Raw genomic sequence first — 7,466 nt, forward strand, 5'->3', positions numbered from 1 at the left:
ATATCGCTACACGGAATGACTAAAATTCCGAATGGTCAATAATCCAAACGTTACCAACCTTCGCATATGCCGTCAATCGTTTACCGCATATGTAAAAATTGCTAACATTTGAAATATTGACCGTTGAGAAATATCTTGATAGTACGGAGTTTCGACCGTTTGGAACTTGACCCGCACCCAAATAAGAATACATCCGTGGATGAGCAGTTTTTTCAAATATGAACGTATTACGTAATTTTTTCCCCTCTTCCCTCGTGCCGCAGTTGTGTTAATTTTCTCGCGATATGCAGAATTGTTGATTTACAGATATTCAGTCTTGCCAGTTTTTTCCATGTTTCATTCTCAATCGTTTATTCGATATTTTTGATGATCGGAGTATGACCTCCGGCCCCAAAAGTAAACTATGACATGCCCATTTAATAAAGATTAAGGCGTATATCGTTGCGGGTGTTTCAAAATTATTCGTTGTAAAATCAATGGACTGAAGATTTTTTAAACTGCACAGAGGTAACTCATGCGAAGCTGTGAGGTATACAACTGCAGTACAAGTATTTTCCTTATATGTATATTCGCATGCTGCTCGCCTTCTTTCCTTCACCCCTTCGCCATTCCGTCGTCCGCGCACAAATACTCGATTCACGCGAGACATAACGGCGGCGTCGATCAGTTAGGCGCCGAGCGTCGCGACGTAAGCCTCACCTCACCCCTCGACGTAACGAAAGTCTGGACGTAAGGTATATACGACTTACGGCATACATGCATATATTGCACCGGCAGAAATCGGAGTAACGAGAAAACAATGGGAGATACCTAGTGTTGAGTCAAAAATGAAATGAGCGCGATCTCCCACGTAACGTAGAACGTTTATCTTTGCACAGAATCTTTCTTTTAAGCTAAACAAACTTTTTAGGGGATGCCACGGTGGAAAATCGTAAATTATTTCTTCTATGATACCCTAATACCCACACATATACAGAGTCATTGATTGGGTCCTGAACACGAGAATAACCGACGCAGCCTGCACTTTACTTTCACTGGCACCCGCAAAAGCTGCTCACAGCTCTCTCTCTCTCTCTCTCTCTCTCTCTCTCTCTCTCTCTCTCTCTCTCTCTCTCTCTCTCTCTCTCTCTCTCTCTCTCTCTTGCCGACTTCCGTCCGATATCGTTGTTAGCTGCCCTCTCAAAGTGCCATGAGCGAATTGTGGAAACCAACGCAAACCAACGCGTTGCGTACATGGATAGGAATCACCTCTTCGATAAATACCAATCTGGTTTCCGAGCTGGTCATAGCACACAGGCTGCCATCCTTCGACTCACGAATGCAATCCGCTCCGGCATCGACAACAGGCAGATAACGATCATCACATTCCTCGATTTTAGTAAAGCCTTCGACCGTGTTGATCACTATCTGCTGCTATCGAAATTGCACGACGTCGGTTGTACACTGCAGGTCATTGGATGGTTCCACAGTTACTTAACTGGAAGAACCCAAGTGGTCAACTCCGAAAATTGCAATCTCTCCGTAGTGGGTCAAGCGGCGTCAGGAATTCCTCAGGGCTCGGTCCTGGGGCCGATACTCTTCAAGATTTTCATCCGAGACCTACCTCTCGTGCTGACGCACTCCCAGCACGCGGCGTATGCGAACGATGTACAAATCTTCATACACTGCTCCCCTAGGAATCTAGACAGATGTATCGTTTTACTCAACTCCGATCTTGAAGCCGTACTTGGTTGGACCGAGCGAAATGGGCTCACACTAAATGTATTGAAGACCGAAGTCATGATCGCTGGCTCGGCCCGCTACCTAAACGCCATAAATACCCGCCTCCTCGCTCCGGTCCAAATTGGCGTCACGCCGCCCAAGTTCTCTACCGTGGTCAAGTGCGTTGGTGTCTCGTTAACGTCGACGCAGTCATGGGGTATCCAAATCACGGCTGTACGCGGAAACATATTTGATACGCTCGCACAGTTAAAAAGAAACAGCGACATGCTCTCGTGCAGACACCGCGCTTGGCTCATCGAGGCCCTCGTGTTTCCGATCCTCGATTACTGCTGCGTTGTGCTACCTGATGCCACGCAGGAGCAAAACCTGGCATCAAAACGCGCCTTCAATACCTGCATACGCTTTACTTACGATCTTCCGCAGGATGCGCACGTAACGGACTCATACCGAAACCTCGCATGGCCTGACCCGGGAAAGCCTCGCCTATATTTCCTCGGCGCTGCGACGTGCTCGGTGCTGCAAAGTTCCGTCCCGTCTCACCTTCGGAAATTATTGTTTTTTCGCAATGAGATGGCAAACCGACACGTTCGTGGCACAGACCTCGACCTTTCCCTACCGTACTACAAAACCGTCGTAGGTCAAGTTGACTCCTTCGTTTTCAGAGCTGTCTCGCTCTGAAATAGTCTCCCTTCATCTGTGCACTCAGCAACGTCCCTAATTATGTTTAAAAATCGGCTCTTTGCTCATCTATTAAGCAGCGAAATAATTGTATAAACATACAAAATGGAAAATATAACATATAACATAAGACCGCCGCTCAACCCTGTATCTATTCTACTCTGTACCCTCTGCTATAACTGTAACCTTGATTAACTGTATCCAAATTAAAAAATCTAGGCATTTGAGTCAGTGGTATGTAAGAAAAATTATATATTTACTCACACTCTTAGCTGAAATCAAAACATCGTGGCATTTAAGTTAATAGTATGTCAGAAAAATTATAATCGCCAATGTAAAATCACCTCTCATCTGCTCCATGGGCTAACACCCAGAGCGAAATATATATTCAATCAATCGATCAATTTCTTGCAATGCTCTGTGGCTACCTTGTCTAATATTGCCATAAATATATCTATCTACTTATCTATCTCTGAACGGTCAGCGTTCAGCAACGAATAAACCTGTGTATGACATAACAGTATAGGTAACAGAGCAGCTTGTGATGGGAAGCGGAACTGCATCTCGAGCCTCCAATACAGAATCTTACGACCTCCCAACGCATGCATTCGATTAGCTGATCCGTGCTTTTCGTATATCGGTAGTAATTACACGCTTTGGGTAAAATGTCTTCTACGTAGTTCCCAACATTTCATGACCTTTCTTATATACATCCAGCACAATGAGAGGTGTGAATTCTGCATTCGGAGCCTTCAAGCGATTATACGCAGAGATGAAATCAAAAAAGCGACAATTCGAAATTTTCTCCAAATCAAGGCGATTTGTTTGGTGCGCATTTCGAAATAGGGTAAGCCGTGACCCGTCTGCGTATTGGCTGTCAAACTGTAGTTGCACAGTGATCTTGCACGTTGGTATGCTCTATGCACAGATATAACGAGTACGTTGGCACAACCGCGGCGCCGGTGACGAGCATCGTCGTCGTCGTCGGCGGCGTCTTATAATATGACTGCGGTGTCGCGACGCTTCCACGACGTTCGTCGCGTGACGCACTCGGTGGTTACGGTGTACAGATAAACGCAGAACAGTAGGTATGTACATACAACTACAACACGTGTGTACACCCACCACCCTATATTATACGCAGCTATACGCGGGTGCAGGTTTCGATTGCGTTACGTGACGTATAAGAGTCGAAATCTCACTCAAACATAATTCACATATAACATGCTGGTTTTTTTTTTTTTTTTTTAAATTTTTTTATCGTACATACGGATACGAGTATACGGTTATACCATATACACATACATTATACGTATAATATGGGACTAGAGTATGTCCCATAAAGTCCTGTTTAAATGAAGTAAGCTGAGCGTTTGAGGAGAGCGAAATACCATTCGCATTTTCGCACATTTACACGGAATCCTTGCAACACCATACCGCACGGAAACTGCGATTTTCGGCATATGATTATCGTGCGTAATGCGATTAATTTCCAGGTTCACAAGATAGTGAGCCGTGCGGGAATAGCACGTTGTGTATGAGGGGCGGAAATCGGTCTTCCAATCGCGATGCGGTATTTTTTTTTTCTCGCCGTAGTTCTATCGAAAAACTGCTGTCATTTAGGTACGTACGCACAGCGAGAGCGGGCGCAGATTCCACTTTACGACCAGTAAAGCAGGAATCGGAGAAAAAGTATCGTTTCGATAGTCCGCGACGGTCAGGGTTTATTGTCGGATACACGATGAGGTGCCTGCAAAGTCGCGTGTCGCGATCGAAGTACGACAGGGGTGCTTGTGCCATGGATCGACACACGACCGCGGTACGATTGTGAATCAACCGCGGTCTCGTGCGTGCGTGCACGCGGATGCGACGGCCGGCAACGCGGCGCGGGACTGAAACTATTTCAAAGCATCGTGTGTCACTGCAGCGGACCAGCCAGCACGCAATATTTACAATTAGGCGAGTGCGTGAGCGAGCCGGCGGGCGGCGGTGGGTTTGGATAGGATGTCGGAGGGGTCGAGCCGAGCCACCCGGACCGAACGGCGCGACGCCTATGAGTCAAAGCGACGCCGAGGCCCGCGCCGTCCGCCAAGGGTCGAGACTTCTGACGCCCCCAAACCTGGCCGATTTCACTTATAATTATGCGCGTCATCCCCCATTGATGACGTTGACGTCGCCGGCGTCGCTTACCTCATCGCCGTCTGGATAGCGCGGCCACGTATATACCTACGGCGCGGTTAGTCCCGAATTATATCTGTAGGTCTAGGTGCTGGCGGTTTGGGACTATGGAATATGAAGCACCGAGGTGAAAACCGCGTACGCGACGTCAAGTCATCCGGTGATTCAGGCTTTCTATTTATCGTCAATGCCCGCGATGGTGCAAGTCCCGATGAAAATTTGTCACATTTTCTGTTTTGGATTACTTGAAAAGTAGAAACTATATAGAATCAATTGGAGAAAAAAAAATAAACTTTTCACTGTATAACAAGAGTATTCGGATTCGGATATTCGGATAGTTACAACTATATATAGGGAAGAATTCAATTTCTCTAAATACTGTTAACCTTAGGGAAGGCGGCTGCATTCCGGGTTTACATCTTCGCAGATTTCCACTGCAGCATGGCTGTACCTACAGCTGTCGCCGTAGCGATATTGTCATAAAATAGGACAGGATATCGTCATCGTACAGGATTGTTCATTCGCTGTTGATCGTGAGACTCGGCAGATAGAGTGCCACTAATGCAGGCACTGGGTAGAACGGCTGTCATGCGTCAATCGCACTGATTGTGTTCATCGTCAGCAATGAATGATCACAGATATCTTTGATGAACGAAGAAAATGCAGATTCGGGACGTGATAGATCGAGGTTCAGACTTCCCGAGGCTCGTTGTATGCGGGTGTTTATAACCAGCAGCTGATATCCACCAGCAATGGACATCGTCTAATTGCCAGTTTTCAACGAAACGACAAGTCGACTATTACGTATGGAGATACAAATTCCAAGTCTTCGTAAAAACTGTTTACAGACAAAAATCTTGATGCATAATACCGTTCAAATTAGTGCAGAAAACAATCAAGCCGTTAAAAACAATCAAACAATAACTTAACCGACCGATTCACACAGAATACTTATCAAACAACAGTAAAACGTGACACAATTTGTATTATTGTCAGAAAATACTAACATCGTCCGCCTGCACCTGGGACCTCGAAGACCCGTGCACGACTTTCGTTTCTCTATATATTCTAAAACGAAGGGTTGGATCTTGTCGTCCCCGGGTGTACAGGTCCCTTATAGTACTACCGCTAAATTCCTTCGCCGAGTGGAGCTAAACCCTCCCTAAAGGTATATCCTGAAAAATATGTCCCCGGAACATGAATTGCAATGTGCCTTGAAGGACAGCGTCGATTTCACCCTGTAACCTTTGTTTCCGTATAATTATATACCGTTTCAATAACTTTCCGTTGGATCGCGAGTGTGTGGCCCGATACACCATGCACTGATAATTGTGGAGGAGAGTTCTAAATAAAAACAAGATTTGCCAGAAATGAAATGAATAAAACTGTCGGGAAGAAACAAATTGGTAGACTAAGCATTCGTAACTCCGAATTCAAATCTGTGCATTATTTCTGCGACACATCAAAACTAATCCCGATTTACGAATACTGTACTGCGATAAGTTCCGGTTCCTGTTTGTTTTCATTCGTCGTCGTTGCTGAAAAAAAATCACGCCGTTGGTCACTTGACGCGATTTTAACAGCCGCAGTCGACGGGCGGGTAAAGCACCGCGCCCGCAGATTGAAATGTAAATTTTAATCTCCGAAAATTGGCGCAGGGTGATTCACTGGCACCCCTTGGCCGAGAGAGATTAGCCGTATATGCGCAGAGCCATCTTTGTACGTATTGCACGCATGCACAAGGTACGAGGCATACGTGTGAGCCTTGCTGTATCCTAAACGGGTAATTTCACGAGTCCTTGACTACTGCAGAGATTTGCGCATCCCTCGAGATGACTAAAGGAAAATCAAAAGGGACGCGCGGGAATAAAGGAAAGGGAAAAACGCATTCCCTCCTCGTTGCGACAGCGGGAGGGGAGGGGAGGGGAGGGGAAGCTGCGGGTCGCGCCGCCGCGTCAAGTCCCTAAACACACCGAGGACGCCTCAACAGGTCCATGAATTTTATTTCTCAACCATCGTTGAATCCACGCTCCGTGGCTTCGGCTAATCGTACACGATCGACTCTTGATGCTTCGCGATGCGCAGAATGAAATCTCAATTGGCCGATACAAATCCCTGTTACTTTCAATTCACGGTTCGGAAATTCGAAAGAATGCTTGTTCTTTTTTCTTCTTCTTCAATCACATACGTGCGAAATAGCCACACGCCAAAAGTGTCCGACGACAAGTCCTATTTTTATTGAAACTGGATTTGTTTTCTGCCCCTATGCTTCGAAATTTCCGCGCGCATGTCCCTTCCAAGGCATAGGATTCGAAATAACTTATGAGTCAAAAAACGTGGTAGGTATCACGCTTCATAACTGTCAGAGAATAAACATGGGACGATTATGAAAATATTTTCAGACATGCAACAATTCCCTTTCAATGAATAAGTTATTTGTGTTTTCAACAGTTTTGACTAACAATAAGTTAAATTAGGCTTGTCTAATCAACTATTACGCAGCCGACTGTTGCATATTATTTTTTTTAACGCACGTCGCGTTTCTTCACATCTCTCTATTTACCCTCAGCACTGTCATAATTCAATTCCAATGCCGTAAATGTACAATTTTTTCACAAGCCTTATCATGGGCTGTTTTGGCATCTAGGCCAAGTTTTACGAGTTTCTTTTCTTGGGTCCGACCATGATTCAATCTTTTCAACCTCTCTTTCCGTGGTTCTATTCGATTCATCGAGTACTATGTATAAACCTTATTTTTCTAAAGGATTCGGTGTACATTTGCGGAAATTTTAATGCTTATTGTTAGTCGTTCTCCTGAAAAATTCTGTTTGCTTGACACGGTGACACTGTTATTACACGTCTTCTCGAATATGTATACATGTATGCGT

The sequence above is a fragment of the Neodiprion pinetum genome, chromosome 4 (genome assembly GCF_021155775.2).
Source record: "Neodiprion pinetum isolate iyNeoPine1 chromosome 4, iyNeoPine1.2, whole genome shotgun sequence".
NCBI lineage: Eukaryota > Metazoa > Arthropoda > Insecta > Hymenoptera > Diprionidae > Neodiprion > Neodiprion pinetum.